The sequence below is a fragment of the Callithrix jacchus genome, chromosome X (genome assembly GCF_049354715.1).
Source record: "Callithrix jacchus isolate 240 chromosome X, calJac240_pri, whole genome shotgun sequence".
Taxonomy (NCBI): Eukaryota; Metazoa; Chordata; class Mammalia; order Primates; family Cebidae; genus Callithrix; species Callithrix jacchus.
In genome coordinates, this window is record NC_133524.1 from 94,222,379 (window position 1) to 94,240,966 (window position 18,588).

Here is an 18,588-nt window from a genome sequence, read left to right on the forward strand (position 1 = left end):
AAAATGTTTGAATCCCCTTTTCTTAAATGCCAAAAAAAGAAATAGAGAATTTTGCGTCGTATTCTGATCAACATATCAACTGATGAAATCTGTTTCTTTGTTATTTTGAGAGAATGCTGCAAGTAAGGTGTTCTATCATTGAGCCAAAGCATTATTTTTATTCTTAGTCTTGATAGTATGATGTTATGAGTCATCCCCTGGGGTTTGGGGAAGTGCTGAGTGTAAGGTTGTAAAGTTGCAGAATATGAAAACATAAATGTATGTGTGTTATCTTTTCACGGTTTGCAAACTGACATCTACTAATTGTATTTTTTGCTTGTAAAGCTTATTTCCTTATTATATTAGTCTTGTAATTCTTAAGTATCATAGAAGGTAGTTACCCGAGAAGAAAAAAAAATCCATTTACAGTGATTCCTTCCAACTCTGCTGACAGACTACTCTTTAACTTTTCCTTAGTTTTGGATTCTGGTAATGCCAGTCTATCCCTATACAGCTCCAGGGAGAACAGTACTTTTTAAAATGGGGTCAAGATAGACGTAAGAATTCTCTAGAATCTCAGATTGCAGAAGAGTGAAGGTTTGAAGGCAATTAAATGCCACTTTACACCATTTTTAATACTGCCAGGCACAAAATGAAAAGGTTAGCTAGAGAAATTGTTTTACTTGACCTCATTAATATCTATTCTCCGTTTAAAGTGTTCTGAGGTATTGGTCACAGGAAGTATAACTTGAATTACCATGATTTTTACCTATTACAGAACATTTCAACAATATAAGCTGCCTCTCATCTCTGCTTGTGCAGTAATGCTAAAGCATTGGAAGGTATATGTTGAACCAAATACCGTTGTGGGAGTAGATTCTCATGGTAGCAATAAAATGGATAAAGGATTCAGAATTTCATGTCGGAATTCAAAGCTATGTGATTATAATGCATTTGATTCTGTTAAGTGTAAATGACAAAAGTCCAGACATTTATTTAACGTTTGCAAAATAAAACTAGTGACCTTTGAAGGATTTTGTGATCCTCTAACTGGTGAATTACCCTATCAAATATTTTTCTTATTTATAAAGTGTGGTAAAACACTTTATAACATTTCTCAGAACTAAAACCAGCTAATCTTTACAAATAATAATCTGCTTATAAAAAAATGCAATGTCTTACTTTCTTGATATATAGCATCCAGTGTCAAGGTAAGCTAAGGGGAATACCATGCTGGAACAAGCCCATATTTTCACAGATGAAATAATTTTTTAAATGGTATTTCAGATATAGCATGGTCATACTTTTTAGTATACCCTATTTGATATGCCCTAGAATCAAAACAGTAAAGACACGTATATATTTGTAAATAGCAGGGAGATAGATTATTTTAGTCAAATTAAATTCAGGTGCCCTACTCTAATAGAAGTAAACTTAAGCACAGCTTTGTACTCCTTTCTTTTAGCTGTAACTTGATGCCTATAGCATTTTCATTTAAATTATTTCACAATACACAGGCAGAAACTTTTTTGCTAAGTGTGAAACTGCCAAAACCAGGCTCTGTAAGTTCACGCTTTGTAGAGGATGTTAATTGAAAGTGAAAACTCAAAACAATGCAGCTCAATTAAGCTCCTAAAGAAAGCATGGACATTACAAATAAAGTAAGCAGATTTTACCACGTTAAGATTTCTCTTTTCCTTCTTTGTCACATTTTTGAATCGGGTTCTAAAAAAGTGTTTCTCACTAAGACATTTCAACTTTTTGAAGGTTTTGGAAATATGTACCATGTTTGAAACTGATCATCACAAATTATCAATTAGATTTGTAGATGCTGATGATTGACAGCTGTTCTATAGACTACAGAATACTGGGTAAGAGACTCTAATTGTTATGAAGATGACCTAAAATATACATATACACACACACATATATATATATGACTTAGTATGTATCATAGACATATGCTTACTATTTGTGCTTGAAATCAAACAGTAGTTTGAAACAGAAACACAACTAGTTAGAAGAATGGTCCGACTCAGCCAATCAGAATTATAAATTATTTGTTTTGGTGGTATTTGGTGCAATGGCTTTAATAGAACTTGTATGAAATATGATTCAAAATACCTTGAAATTTTCAACTTATTCTTGGAAACATTTTGGGAGTTCTGACTTCAGAGGAGTATGCATTTGTACATTTTGACTGACCAGCTTTTTAGGTGTCGTTAGCTAACAAAAACTATATATTGTATGTGTAATAAGACCATAATATTTATTTTCACAGGGATTACTAAAAATAGAAAGATTCAACAGCCAAACGAGCTACATTTAAAAAGTTTATGTAACATTGAAAAATTTTAGGATCCCCATTAGAAAATTGAACAGGTCTGATTATTAAATAAGCATCCTTTTTTTCTAGATATTTTATCAATTATTCCATGCTTATGGGCAAATATTGTTTCCCCAGATAAATTGTTTGAAATAAAGATTTTAGCACAAAATTGAGTTTAAAGTTCTGAAACTTATTTCGATTCTAACCGTGAAGAGGAAATTACCTCTGATAGCATACTGAAAAGTGTGATCTAACTTCAGGAACAAGTAGTGAGATTTCAAATACTATTAATTAAATTTAGTTCATTATGTTTTAAAATATTCTTTCTTCCTACTCTCAACACTTTTCTCATTTTTATGCTCTAGATCTTTTTTCTGTTGAACTCTAATTTACTTAGAGTGAAAGACACAAATCTTAAGTGTACAGATCAACCAGTTTTGACAGATGCTTTCTATAGCTCACATACTCATATGTATGTAGAATACTCCCAACACCTCAAGAAAGTTTTTTTGAACCATGTCCCAATTAACCCTTGACTGTCCCCCTGAAGCAACCATTGCTCTGATTTCTTTCACTATAGATTTACTTTGCCTGTCCTAGAATTTTATGTAAATCAAGTCATATAGTAAGAGTGCTTCTTTTGATAAGCATAATGTTTTTGAGATTCATCCATTTTCTGGCATGTTTCAATAATTAATTCCTTTTTATTGTTGAGTAGAAGTCTATTGCATACATATCTCACAATTATTTTATTGTCCTGTTGACCGACATTTAGGTTGTTTCTAGTTTTTCCTATTTTGACTAAACCTGCTATGCGTTTTCTTATATGAGGCTTTTTGTGGATATATATTTTCATTTCTCTTGTGTAAATTTCTTGGAGTGATACTACTGGGTCATAAGAGGGGTGTCTTAGTCTGTGCTGCTATAACAAAATACCAAGGACTAGGTAATTTGGAAACAATAGAAATTTATTTCTCACAGTTCTGGAGGCTAGGAAGTCCAAGATTAAGGCACCTGCAGGTTTGGGGTCTGGTGAGGGCTACTCTCTGCTTTCAAGATGTATTCTCACATGGCAGAAGGAATGGAAGGACAAAAAGGGACAAATGCGAACTCCCTCCAGCCCTTTTATAAGGCTGATAATCTCATTCATGTGGGCTTTGCCCTCATAATTTAATCACCTAAAGGCCTCACCTCTTAATACTATCACACTGGCCGTTAAGTGCCAATGTATGAATTTCGAGGGACACTTTCAGTCCATAGCAGAGGGAATATGTTCAACTTTATAAGAAACTGCTAAACTGTTTTCATAGTGGTTTAATGTTTTCTATATCCAGCAGCAGTGTTTGAGCGTGTCAGTTTTTCCATATTTGCTGACATTTGGTATAGTCAGTGTTTTAAATACTAGCCATCTTGATGAATATGTAGTGGTATTCAATCATGGTTTTAATTTGTATTGATCAACTATTACCTAATGATGTTGAGCACTTTTTCATTGTGCTAATTGACCATTTATATATCTTCCTTTGTGACATGGCTGTTTAAGCATTTTGATCATTTATTGCATTGATTTATCTTTGTTTTAATAAGTTGGAAGAGTCTTTTATATATACTAGATTTGAGCCCTTTTGATATGGTTAGGCTTTGTGTCCCCACCCAAACCTCACCTTGAATTATAATCTCTATAATCCCCACATGTCAAGAGAGAGAACAGGTGGAGGTAATTGAATCATGTGGGGCAGTTTCTCTCATGCCGTTTTCATGATGGTGCAGTCTCATGAGATTTGATAGTTTTATAATGGGTTCTTCCCCTTTTGCTCAGCATTTCTCCCTTCTGCCACTTTGTGAAGAAGGTGCCTTGATTCCCCTTTGCCTTATGCCATGATTGTAAGTTGTCTGAGGCCACTCTAGCCATGTCAAACTGTAAGGCAATTTAACCACTTTCCTTTATAAATTACCCATTCTCAGTTATTTCCTTATAGCAATGTTTGAATGGACTAATACGGTAAATTGGTACTGCAGAGAGTGGGGTGCTGCTCAACAGATACCAAAAAATATGGAGGCAACTTTAAAACTGGGTAACAGGCAGTGGTTGGAACAGTTTGGAGGACTCAGAACAAGACAGGAAGATGAGGGAAAGTTTGGAACTTCCTAGAGACTTATTGGTTTTTACCAAAATGCTGATAGTGATACAGATGATGAAGTCCAGGACGATGTGGTCTCAGAGGGAGATGAGGAACTGTTTGGAAACTAGAATAAAGGTGACTCTTGCTATATTTTAGAGTCTAACTATGAATGCATGTTGAATTTATTAAAATGCTTCTTCTGCATCTATTGAGCATTTTGCCCCTGCCCTAGAGATCTGTGGAGCCTTGAACTTGAGAGAGATGATCTGAAATTGGAGCTGTATGTCATTGTTTTCATATATGTGTCCAGTTATTCCAGCATCATTTGTTGAAATGACTTTCCTTTATCCATGGAATTGTTGTGGTGCCTTTGTAAAATATCAGTAGGATGTACAAGTGTGGGTCTAATATGGTCTATATTATCTTCTGTTGATTGATTCGTCTTTATTTAACCTACTACCACACTGTCTTGATAGCTGTAAATTTATAATAAGCTTTGATATCAGGTAGCATCAGTCTTCCAATTTTGTCTTACCTTTTTGCAAGATAGGTTTGGCTGTTTTCGGTCATTTGCTTTTCCACATAAGTTTTAGAATTAGGTTCTCTTTTGGTTTAATGAAAAAAAAAGGCTGCTGGGATTTTAATTGAGATTGCACTGAGATTTATTTCCATATATATCAGATCAATTTTGGGAAAACCGACACCTTAACACTGTTGAATATTCTGATCCATAAACACTGCCTGTCTTCCGTTATTTAGGTCTCCTTTAGTTTTTCTCAGCAATATGTTGTAGTTTTCAGTATAGAGGTCTTGCACATATTTAGATGAGTTCATTTCTAAGTGTTTTATCGTATTGATCTTATTGCAGATATTAATATTTTAAATTTCATTGTTAATTGTTGCTAATACATAAATATAATAGCTTTCTGGATATTGTCTTGTATTGTATGACCTTGCTAAGTTCACCTATTAGTGCATGTAGCTTTTCTGTAGATTTCTTGGCATATTCCACATCCCACATTATGTCATCTTCATATACAGATTGTTTAGTTTCTTCCTTTTCAATATTTTTGGTTTTTGATTTTTTCCCTTGCCTTGTTTCACTGGCTAGGGCCCCCAGTAAAAGCAGACTTCCAGGACTTGTTTCCAATTTTAGAAGAGAGGTATTCAATCTTTTGCTCCTGAGTTTGATACTAGCTATGTGTTTTTGTATATGCCTTTTATCAAATTGAGTGACTTTCTTATTGATTCCTAGTTTCTTGAGTTTTTACTATGAACGCATGTTGAATTTTGTAAAATGTTTCTTCTGCATCTATTTAGGTGATCTTATAATTTTTTTTCTTTTTTATTCTATTTCAAGTGTTGAATTGCATTGACTTATTTTCTCTTGTTAGTCCAACGTGGAATTACTGAGATATATCCTTACTGATCACAATGTCTTATTCTTTTTCTATCTTGCTATATTCAATTAATGGATATTTTGTTGTTAAGAATAATTTGTATGTATATTTATAAAGAAAATTAGGTTGTGGTTTTCTTCTAATGTCTTTGCCTCACTAATGGCAGGATAATACTGACCTCATAAAATGAATTGGGAAATGTCACTCTTCTATTTCTGAGAGAATTTATATAATATTAATATTATTCCTTGTTTAAATATTTACTACAACTTACCATTAAAACCATATAGAAACATTTTAAATTACCACTTCATCTAATTTGTTAGATATACATCGATTTCAATAAAAAAATTGTATCAATCTTGGTAATTTGTGTCTTTCAATTAATTGTCCATTTTATCAAATTGTAATATTTATTCTCATCAAGATGTTCACAATATATCCCAATATCCCAGCAATATCTGTAGGATTTATAAAAATATTTCCCTTTTTTGTTTGTTATCAATAATTTGAGGGTTTTTTTTTTTATAATTTGTGGGTTTTTGTTTTCTTTTTCCCTTTCTAGTCCAACTAGAGTTTTTTTTAAATTCAAGGGCTTTTCATAAAATAACTCTTCATTGCTTTTATTTACTCTATTGTCTGTTCCTTTTGTGTTTTATTCATTTCAGCTCTAACTTTATAAGTCCTTTCTTCGACTTGTTTGAGTTTTAATTTAGTAATCTTTTTCAACTCACTTAGGAGAACACATAGATAATTGATTTTGTTTTCTTTCAAATTTTATGTTAGATGTAGGGGGTATATGTGCAAGGTTTGTTACTAGGGTATATTACATGATGCTGAGGTTTGGGGTATGAATGATCCCATCACCCAGGTACTGAGAATAGTACTCCCAAAGTTAGTTTTTCAGATTTTGCCCCTTCCTCCTTCCCTGATCTAGGCATCCCCAGTTTCCATTGTTGATCTCTTTATTTCCATATGTACTCAATGCTTCTCACTTGCAAGTGAGAACGTGTAGTACTTGGTTTTCTGTTCTGGTGTTAATTTACTTAGGATAATGGCCTCCAGCTGCATCCATGTTGCTACAAAGGACATGATTTCATACTTGTTTTATGGCAACAGAGTATTCCATGCTGTTTATTTATTACATTTTCTTTATCCAATCAGCCATTGATGGGCACCTAGGTTGATTCCATGTCTTTTTGCTATCGTGATTAATACTGTGATGAATATGTGAGTGCATCTGTGTTTTCGGTAGAAGTACTTGTTTTATTTCGAATATATACCCAATAATGGGGTAGCTGGGCTGAGTTGAAGGTAGCTGTGTTTTAAATTCCTTGAGAAATCTCCAAACCGCTTTCCACAGGAACGGAATTAATTTACATTCTCACCACCTGTGTACAAGTGCTCCCTTTTCTCCGTAGCCTATCCAGCATCTGTTATTTTTTTACTTTTAATAATAGTCTTTCTGACTGGTGTGAGATACGATCTCATTGTGGTTTCGTTTGCATTTCTCAGATGATTAGTGATGAAGATTTTTTTCATATGTTTGCTGGCTGCTTATATGTCTTCTTTTAGGAAGTGTCTTTTTCATATTTTTTAATGGCTTTGTTTTTGCTTGTTGACTTAAGTTCCTTATAGATTCTGGATGTTAGAATCTATATTGTTAGATACACAGTTTGCAAATATTTTCACCAATTCTATAGGCTGTCTGTTTACTCTGTTGATTGTTTCTTTTGCTATGCAGAAGATCTTTAGTTTACTTAGGTCCCACTTGTCAATTTATATTTTTGTTGCAACTGCTTTTGAGGACTTAGTCTCAAATTCTTTCCAGAGGTTGATATCCAGAATGGTGTTTCCTAGGTGTTCTTCTAGGATTCTTATAGTTTCATGTCTTACATTTAAATCTTTAATCCACCTCAAAATTAATTTTTGTTTATAGTGAAAGGTAGGGGTCTAGTTTCATTCTTCTGCATATGGTTATCCAGCTCTCACAGCATGACTTATCCAATAAGGAGTCCTTTCCACATTCTTATCAACTTTGTTGAAGATCAGGTGGTTGCAGGTTTGTGGCTTCATTTCTGCATTCTCACATTGGTCTATGTGTCTGTTTGTGTACCAGTACCATGCTGTTTTGGTTACTGTAGCTTTATAGGATAGTTTGAAGTGGAGTAATGTGATACCTCCAGCTTTGTGGTTTTGGTTTAGGATCATTTGTCTATTCAAGCTCTTTTTTGTTTTTACATGAATTTTAGAATATTTTGTTCTGGTTCTGTGAAGCTATTTTAATAGGAATAGCATTAAAGCTGACTGCTTTGTGCAGTATGGCAACTTTAATGATATTGATTCTTCCAGTCTATGAATATGGAATGTTCAAACAAACATTTACTTCTCCCAGTACTAAAGGCTGAGAAGTCCAAGATCAAGTTCCACGCAGATCTGATGTCTAGTGAGGGCCTACTTCCTCACAGATAACACCTTCTCACTGTGTCATCACATGGTGGAAGGGGCTAGCTAGCTCTGTGAGATCTCTTTATGAGGCCACTAATATGAAATGCAAAGGTTCTACCTTCATTACCTAATCACCTCCCAAAGGCCCCACTTTCTAATACCCTGAACTAGGGTGTTTAGGATATCACCATATAAATTTTGAGGGGATACATACATTCAGGTCATCACAGACAGTATCCTATAAATGTGAATTTGGTTACCTTGGTAGATAGTGTTATTCAAATAATGTATACCATAATTGACTTTTTGTCTAGCTGTTCTAGTAATTATTGAGAGAGGAGTGTTAAAAATCTCCAACTATCAATTGTGAATTTGTCTACTTATTCCTATAGTTCTATCAGTTTTTCTTCATATATTTTAGAGCTCTGTTATTAAGTGCATATACACAAGAATTTTATGCCTTTTTGATACATTACAGTTTTATAAACATGAACTAACACTTTTATTTCTTTAGTGATATTTGTGTCCTAAGGACTATTCCTAGACTACTATTCTCATATCTACTACAACTTTCTTATGAGTGGGGTTTGCATAGTATGGTGATTGACATTTTATACTATGATCTTATCTTTGTCTTAAAGCTATTTATTAATTTTTGAAGCACTGAGCTTCCAGCTGTTACTATTCCTCTCTTGTAGTTTCTTATAGTTAGGTCAACTTTATTTATTTGAAAATGTCTCTTAATTTACCTTTATTTTTTAAGGATATTTTCACTGGATATCAAATTGAAGATCAGTAGAGTTTATTTTTCCAAATGTTCAAATATGTCAGTTCATTTTCTTCTGTCTGGTAGTGTCTCTGATGAAAAATCAACACTCTTATTATTGTTCTTCATGTAATATATCTTTTTCCTTTATATTTGATTGTATTATGATGTCCATAGGTGTAGTTTTTTCTTTTCTTTTCTTTTTCTTTTTTTTTTTTTTGAGACAGAGTTTCGCTCTTGTTACCCAGGCTGGAGTGCAATGGCGCGATCTTGGCTCACCACAACCTCCGCCTCCTAGGTTCAGGCAATTCTCCTGCCTCAGCCTCCTGAATAGCTGGATTACAGGCATGCACCACCATGCCCAGCTATTTTTTTTGTATTTTTAGTAGAGATGGGGTTTCACCATGTTGACCAGGATGGTCTCGATCTCTTGACCTCATGATCCACCTGCCTTGGCCTCCCAAAGTGCTGGGATTACAGGCATGAGCCACTGCGCACAGCCAGGTGTGGTTTTGTTTATGCTTACCTTGCTTAATGTTTAGACTCTTGGATCTGTGGATTTATATTTTTCATAAATTTTGGAAAATTTTGGCCACTATTTCTTCAAGCACTTATCTATCCCAATCCTTCTCTTATTCTGGGAAACCCATTATTTGTGTATTAGACTACATGATAGTATCACTCAGGTTACTGAAAATGGTTATTTTTTTCAGGCTTTATTTCTTTCCAGGCTTTCATTTGTATAGTTTTGTTGCCTTTTCTTCAAGTTTATTGGTCTTTTCTTTGTTAGTGTTTAATATGCTGTTAAGCATATCTATTGATTTTTTAAATTTCTGTTTTGTGCTTTCCATTTATCAAATTTCCATTTGGTTCTGTTTTGATAGCTTCCTTTTTTTCTGCTGAAATTTCTCCATCTTTTTACTCATATGTCTATCTTTTTCTTCAAATCCTTGAATTTATTTATAATTGCTCTTTTAAAGTAATTTTCTGCTAATTTTAACATCTATATCGTTTCTAGGTGATTTTTACTGATTGGTTTCTTTTCTCATTTTGGGTCACATTTTCATGTTTCCTCACAGGTCTGGTATTTTTCAAATTATACATTGTCAATGCTGTAGGCTTAAATTTCTTTTGTTATGGTCCTTTAGGGCATATTGAATTTTTGTTTGGGCAGATCATTAGTTTACTTGTGCATCATCTGATTTCTTGAGGCTTGTTTTTAAGTTTTCATTAGGGCAGGTCTAAAGTAGTGCTTGTTCTAGAGTGGACATAGACTTGTACCTTTGGTGCGGTTTTTTTCTCAAGTCTCATCAGAATGTTAATGTAATTCAGTAATGTTTCTTCTCTCTGGTTGGTTATAACTTTAATGACTACTAATACTTCACAAACTCGAATCTCCATTCAATTCATGGATCTTCAATAGTTACTTTCCGCTTTGTATATATATATATAGCTTAGTATTCATCTAAATATTTATTGTGACCCTTCTGTAAATTTTCTAGAGCCTCTTCATTTTTTACTTTCCTCTTGTCTGTTATTCTGCCTCAAAAGTTTCAGCCACCTACTTAGTACCTATCTCTACACTCTATTTCTTCAGTTCAGCAAGACTGCCATGCTCTGGGCTCCACCTCCCTGTGATGTAGTCTGGAAAGTGCCTCTTGGCAAAAAGTCAGGAAATAATTAGCCTCACCTCCTGTTCTTCTCTTCTGTCACCAGTTGTTACCTGTGATGCCTATTTTGCAATAACTGCAAACTATTGTTCCATATATTTTTTCAAGTTTTATAGTTAGGTACAGTAGAAGAAAAAGTCTGGCACTAAGTATTCTGTCATGGCTAGAATTGGAATTACAGTCCCACTAAGTTTTTTAATTTGAGTAATCGCAAACCTACAGATAAGCTGAAAGAAAAGCACGCATACACTTAACTTAGATTTGCCAATTATCATCTGGCCAAATTTACTTCATCCACCTATTTTCATATATCCTTATTATCTGTTATTTCCCTGAACCATCTGAAAAAAAGTTTCATATAGCCTGAAACTTCATCTCTAAACATTTCAGTATGTGTCTCTTGAGAATAAGAAATATTTTAAATAGCTACAATACCAGTATCACATCCAAGAAATTTAACATTGTTCAAAAAATATTATCTAATAGTATATATTCAAACTCTCCCAGCTGTTCTTCCAAAGTCCTTTAGAGCTTTATTTTTAAACCTAGGATCTATTCAAGAATCCCTTACTGTGTTTGAATGTTATATCTTTTTAGCTTCCTTTGATACAAAATAGCCCTTCTTGCCTTTTTGTCTTTTACAAAATTGACATTTTTAAAGAGTTCAGGTCATGTATGTCAGATAGTCTCTTCATGAATAGATTCAAGTTAAACACTTTTGTCTAAAAAAAAATTCACAGAGTTCCCTATACTTTCCATTTGTATAATATGAATAGCATATAGTCTCAGTTCATTTATATCCAAGTCATGCTAAGTTTGATCATTTGTTTAATGTTGTTCATGCCAGAGATTTTCAGTGTAAGGTATCTTTTCCTCTTTACAACCAATATGTAATCTGTGGGGTGATACTTTAAGACCATGTAATTATCCTGTTCTCCAATATTCTTTCATTGGATTATTTTAATATCCACTAATAATTATTACCTGATCAGTTATTACATTGGGAGTTACAAAATGGTGATTTTCCTAATTCTGTAATTTCTTCTACATGTATTATTTAAAATTGCTTTGTAATGAAGACTGTCATATTAGCTTTATCTTAGAAACATTTTTGAAATCTAACTAAGTGACAAAGTCAGGAGAAATCCTTAGTATGCATTTTATTAGTGTCACTGATCCAGCATGACTCCCACCACCTTAGAGATTTAAATTGAGTTCCCCAGTCAGGCACATTACTTTATAATAGTGATATAGAATGTTACTTCATTGAGAAATTCCTTCATGTCCTTTCCCAACCCATTCAATCCCCATCCCATAGGGACAACCACTGTTCTGGTTTTTCTCTACATAAATTAGTTTTTCCCATTATAAAATTTCGCACAAATTGAATAACATAGAACATTATTGTTTTTTGTGAATGGCTTTTTCACTGATAAACATGTCTTGAAGATTTATCAGTGCTGCATGTATCAAGTTTCTTATCATTACAAAGGGATTGTATTCCTTTGTATTTACACACGAAAGTTTGTTCATTAAGTTTCCTATGAACAGCTTTGCTCTTTCCAGTTTTTTGCTATTGTGAATACAACTTTTATAAGCATTGTATCAACAGACTCTAGAGTGGTTCCCCCATGGACCTCAACTCCTGGTGTTCATTTGCTAGTATTATCCACTCATTTTGAATGTAGGGAATTCCTGTAACTTGATTCTAACCAACAGAATGTGGAAAAGGTGATGAAACATGACTCTAATAATTTTGTTATATAGATCCCTATTTTGCTAGTAGACACTTTCTAGAGACTCTCTCTCCCTAGCTAGCTTGGAATAAGTAAGCAGCCATGTTGAGAAGACCACATGGCAAGGAGATAAAGGCAACCTCCAGCCAACACTAAGCCAGAAGCTGGGATCCTCAGCTCCACAACTGCAAGTGTATTGTTTAATTTTCAAGAAATTCTTCTTGTTACTGGTTTGTAGTTTTATTTAATTGTGGCCAGAGAAGATGCTTGATATTATTTCAATTATTTAAATGTTTTCAGACTTGTTTTGTGACTGAACATATGGTCTATCCTTGAAAATAATCCATGTGCTAAGGAAAAGAATGTGCATTCTGCAGCTGTTGGATGAAATGTTCTCTAAATGTCTATTGGGTCGTTTGTTCTATTGTGCAGATTAAGTCTGATGTTTCTTTTTTGAGTTTTGTCTGAGACATCTGTCCAATGGTTAAACTATGGTGTTGAAATTTCCAGCTATTATTGTATTGGATTCTATCCCTCTCTTTAGGTCTAATAATGTTTGCTTTATATATCTGGGTGCTCCAGTGTTGGGTTCATGTATCTTTACAATCCTTAAATCTTCTTGCTGAATTGGTCCCTTGATCGTTAGATAAGACACCTCCTTTTCTCTTCTTACAGTTTTTGTCTTGAAATCTATTTGGTCTAAGTATAGCTACTTCTGTTCTTTTTTGGTTTCCATTGGTATGGAATATCTCTTTCCAACCCTTTATTTTCAGTCCATGTTTTTCTTTACAGGTGATGTGTTTGTTTCAGGCAACAGATTGTGGCCTCTTGTTTTTTAGCCATTCAGCCACTCTATGTCTTTTGATTGAAGAGTTTAGTCTATTTATATTCAATGTTATTATTGATAAGTAGGGAATTACTCCTGTCATTTTGTTGTTTTCTGGTTGTTTTGCAGTTTTCCTTCTTTCCTTCCTTCTTTTTAGTAAAAGTAATTTTCTCTGGTGGTATGTTTTACCCTTGGTTTTTTTTTTTTGACAAGGACTCACTTTGACACCCAGGTTGGAGTTGCAGTGGTGTGATCACATATCACTACAGCTCACTACAACCTTGACCTCCCAAGGCACAGGCGATCCTCCTGCCTTAGTCCCCTGAGTAGCTAGGACTATAGGCACATGCCACCATGCCAGACTAATGTTTGCATTTTTAGTAGATACAGGGTTTTGTCATGTTGCCTAGGCTGGTCTCGAACTCCTGGGCTCAAGCAATCCACCCACCTTGGCCTCCAAAAGTGTTGGAATTACAGACGTGAATCACTGTACTTGGCCATTGTCTGTTTTTCAATTTGAGATCACCATGTGGCCTACAAACACTATGCTATAATCCATTAATTTAAGCTAATGATGACTTAACACTGATTGCACAAAAAAAAAGCCAAAATGCAAAAGGAAACTTATAAAAATTCTACATTTCATCTCCCTGAGATTTAACTTTTTGTTGTTTCTCTTTATGTCTTTTTAAATTTTTTATTCATTTTTTATTTTTTTATTGCATTTTAGGTTTTGGGGTACATGTGCAGAACATGCAAGATAGTTGCATAGTCTCTTTATGTCTTATTGTATTCTCTATGTCTTGAAAAGTTGTTGTGGTCCATCATTTAGTCTTTCTCCTTCTGAAGAGTAATTTACACACCACATTTATAGTGTTTTAGTGTTCTGTGTTTTTCTTTGTGCTTATAATTACCAGTGAGTCTTATGCTTTTGATTATTTTTTCTTGCTCATTAACATCCTTTTCTTTCAGATTGAAGAATTCCCTTTAGCATTTCCTATAGGACGGGTCTGATGTTGATGATATTCCTCAGCTTTTGTTTGTCTGGGAAAGTATTTATTTCTCCTTCCCACTTAACGAATATTTTACCAAATATACTATTCTAGGATAAAACTGTTTCCTTTCAGCACTTAAAATATGTCATGGCACTCTGTCCTGGCCTATAAGGTTTCCACTGAAAGATCTGCAACCAGAAATACTGAAGTTCCATTGTATGTTATTTGTTTGTTTTCTCTTGCTGCTTTTAGGATCTTTTCTTTATCCATGACCTTTGGGAGTTTGATTAAATGCCTTGAGGCAATCTTCTTTGGGCTAAATTTGCTTCATGCTCTGTAACCTTCTTGTACTTGAATGTTAATATTAGTTTTGAGGTGTGGGAAGTTCTCTGATATTATCCCTTTGAATAAGCTTTCTATCCCTATCTCTTTCTCCACTTTCTCTTTAACGACAATAACTGTTAGATTTACTCTTTTGAAGCTATTTTCTAGGTCTTATGGGCATCCTTCATTGTTTTTTATTTTTTTATTTTTGTCTCCTCTGACTGTATATTTTCAAATAGCCTGTCTTCAAGCTCACTATTTTTTTTCTTCTGCTTGAGCAGTTCTGCTATTAAGAGACTCTGATGCATTCTTCAGCATGTCCATTGCATTTTTCAACTCTAGAATTTCTGCTTGACTATCTTTAATTATTTCAGTCTTGTTGTTAAATTTATCTAATAGAATTCTGAATATCTTCTCTGTGTCCTCTTGAATTTCTTTGAGTCTCCTCAAACAGCTGTTTTGATTTCTCTTTCAGAAAAGTCATATATTTCTGTTTCTCCAGGATTGGTCCCTGGTACCTTATTTGGTTCATTTGGTGAGGTCATGTGTTTTTGGATTGTGTTGATGCTTGCTGATGTTCTTCAATGTCTGGGCATTAGATATTTATTTTGATCTTCACAGTCTGGGCTTGTTTGTGCTTGTCCTTGTTGAGAAGGCTTTCCATGTATTTGAAAAGACTTCAGTCTCAAGCCTAATTATGCTGTGGATTTTGCATACTCCCAGAGGTACTGCTTTGGTGGTCTCTACTGAGCCACATGGAACTGGGGGTGTGGTGATGCAAGCACCCCTGTGGCCACCACCATTGGCATGGTGCTGGGTCAGACCTGAAGCCAGCATGGCACTGGACCTTTCCCAAGTCTCTTCCCTTCATGGTGGCAAGCTTCCCCAAGCCCTGTTCATGTCCAGAGATACTGTCTTGGAGCCTCAGATTGGAGTCATTGGCAGGTCAGTTAGTGTTCTATTTGACTGTGTCTGAGCTTGCTCTCACACCATAGTACAAAATCCTTCCTGATCTTCCCTTCCCTTTCCACAGGCAGAGGAGCCACCACCACACAAGTCAATGTTGGCTGCCTGGACACTCCCAATGTTTACTTAAAGCCCAAGGGCTCTTCCGTCAGTTTGTGAATGCTACCTGGCCAGAGACTCATCCCTCAGGGCAGTTGGCTCTTTCACCAAGGGCTAGTCGAGAAATCCAAAAGCTTAGATCTGGACTCGAGGACCCCAAGAGCCTACTTGTTGCTCTGCCACACTGTGGCTGAGATAGTATCTAGGGTACCAAAGTCCCCTTTACTTTTCCCTCCGCTTTTCACCAACAGGAGTCTTTTACTATAGCCATCACAGCTGGGACACAGCATACTCCCTGAGTGTCCCTAGTGGTTATTCAGGGCCCAAAGTATCTTTGGTTAGTGGTTGATGAATGCTTCCAGGGACTGTTCCTCCCTTCAAGGGAGTAGGTACCATTTTTGCCCATAGTGCATCTAGAAATGTCATCTGGCAGCAAGGGCCTGGAATGGGGCCTCAAGACTGTCTGATGCCCTATCCTACTGTGGGTGAACTAATATCCAAGATGCAAGACAAAATCCTCTGTACTCTTCCCTCTCCTTTCCTTAAACAGAAGGAAGGAGTCACTTTCATTGCTACCAGCTGCACTGTCTGATGTTAGGGGAGGAAAGGTGTAAGCCCTCTCTTAGCTGTGCCAGCTGATGTCTCCCTAGGTCACATGCCACTCTAGTTCAGTGGCTCTAAGCCCAACCTTGCACTAAAAGTTTTCTGGGAATTTCAGTCCTTGAGTCCTACACTGCCTTTCAACTTTACATGCAACCCCAGAGCACTTCAGCCCATGGTTACGAGGCTTGTCCAGAAACTCAAAATCCAATGGCTGGGAGGGGTGATTTCCCTCTGGCTGGGGTGGGTCTAAATTCTCCCTCCATGTGCAGATGCTAGCTGAGCCCAGTGTGGCTTTCTTCTCTTATGTGACAAGGTAGCATTGACTTCAATGTAAAGTCCCTTAGTGACTGCACTCTTCCTCCCCAAAGTGTACAAATTCTCTTTCCCTTCAAGACTTCTGTGGGGGGATAGGAAAGGGGTGGCATTGGAATTCAAGACAGTCTTTCTGACCCTCCTCAATGTCTCTTTCCATGACATGTAGTTAAAACCAGGAACTTGATTACTCACCTGATTTTTGGTTGTTGTGATGATGTTTTTCTGTGTGCAGATAGTTATTAAGATTTGTGTTCCAAGAGTGGGGAGATGAACGGCATATGCTTCTATTCTGCCATCATGCTCCATCCCTCTATTAACCAATTTTTATTTTCATTGTTAATTTTTTTATAATTAACTTATTGGGTATGTTAATACACACACAACATATGTATGTGTGTGTGTGTATCTATATCTCCTGAACACTAGTCTTTTATGATTTGTACCCATGTTCTTCCAGTGTTTGGCTTGCTTATTCATTTTCTTAATTGTATATTTTGAGGAGAATTTTACTTTAACTATTATTTTAAGTTCAGGGGAACATGTGTAGGTTTGTTACATAGCTGAACACATGTCAGGGGGTTTGTTGTACAGATTATATAATACCCAAGTATTAAGCCCAGTACCAATAGTTATCTTTTCTGCTCCTCTCCATTTTCCACCCTCTTCCCTCAAGTAGACTCCACTGTCTGTTGTTTCCTTTTTGTGTTCATAAATTCTTATCATTTAGCTCCCACTTATAAGTGAGAACATGCAGTATTTGGTTTTCCGTACTTGAGCTTGTTTGCCAATGATACAAGCCTCCAGCTCCATCCGTGTCTGCAAAAGACATGGTCCCATTCTTTTTTATGGCTACATAGTATTCCGTAATGTATATGTACCACACTTTCTTTAACCAATCTATCACTGATGGGCATTTAGGTTGATTTCCATGTCTTTGTTATTGTGAATGGTACTGAAATGAAGATACATGTGCATGTGGTTTTTGTCTTTAGTTCTGTTTATATGATGAATCACACATATTGATTTGTGTATGTTGGATGAACCTTGTATCACAGGGATAAACCCTACTTGATTGTGGAGGATAAGATTTTTGATGTGCTGCTGAATTTGGTTTGCCAGTGTTTTCTTAAGGATTTTTGCATTGATGCTCATCAAGGATATTGGTCTGAAGTTTTCCTTTTTTGCCATAGCTCTGCCAGGTTTTGTTACCAAGATGATGCTGGCCTCATAAAATGAATGAATGAGGAGTCCCTCCTCCATTTTCTGAAATAGTTTTAGTAGAAATGTGTATTAGTCTGTTCTCATGCTGCTATAAAGGACTACCCAAGATTGGATAATTTATAATGAAAGCAGTTTAATTAACTTACAGTTCTGCAGTGCTAGGGAGGCCTCAGGAAACATAAGATTATGGCAGAAGAGGAAGCAAACATTTCCTTCTTCACATGATGGCAGGAAGGAGATGATGAGAGCCCTGTGAAGAGGAAAGACTTTTGTAAAACCATTAGATATCATGAGAACCTACCCACTATCATGAGAATAGCATGGAGGAAGCCACCCCCGTGATTAAATTGTCTCCCACTGGGTCCCTCCAATGACATGTGGAGATTATTGAACCACAATTCAAGATGAGATTTGAATGAGGACATAGTCAAACCATATAATTCCTCCCCTGGCCCCTCCCAAATCTCTTGTCCTCACATTTCAAAACACAATTATGCCTCTTCAACAGTCCCTCAAACTCTTAACTCATGCTAGCATTAAGTCAAATGTCCAAATTCAAAGTCTCATTGGAGACAAGAAAAGTCCCTTCCACCTATGAGCCTGTAAAGTCAAAAGCAAGTTAGTTACTTCCTAGATACGATGGGGATACAGACATTGGTAAATACACCCATTCCAAATGGGAGAAATGGGCCAAAACAAAGAAACTACAGGCCCTGTGCAAGTCTACATTTAAATAGGGCAGTCATTAAACCTTAACGTTCCAAAATGATCTCCTTTGACTCCATGTC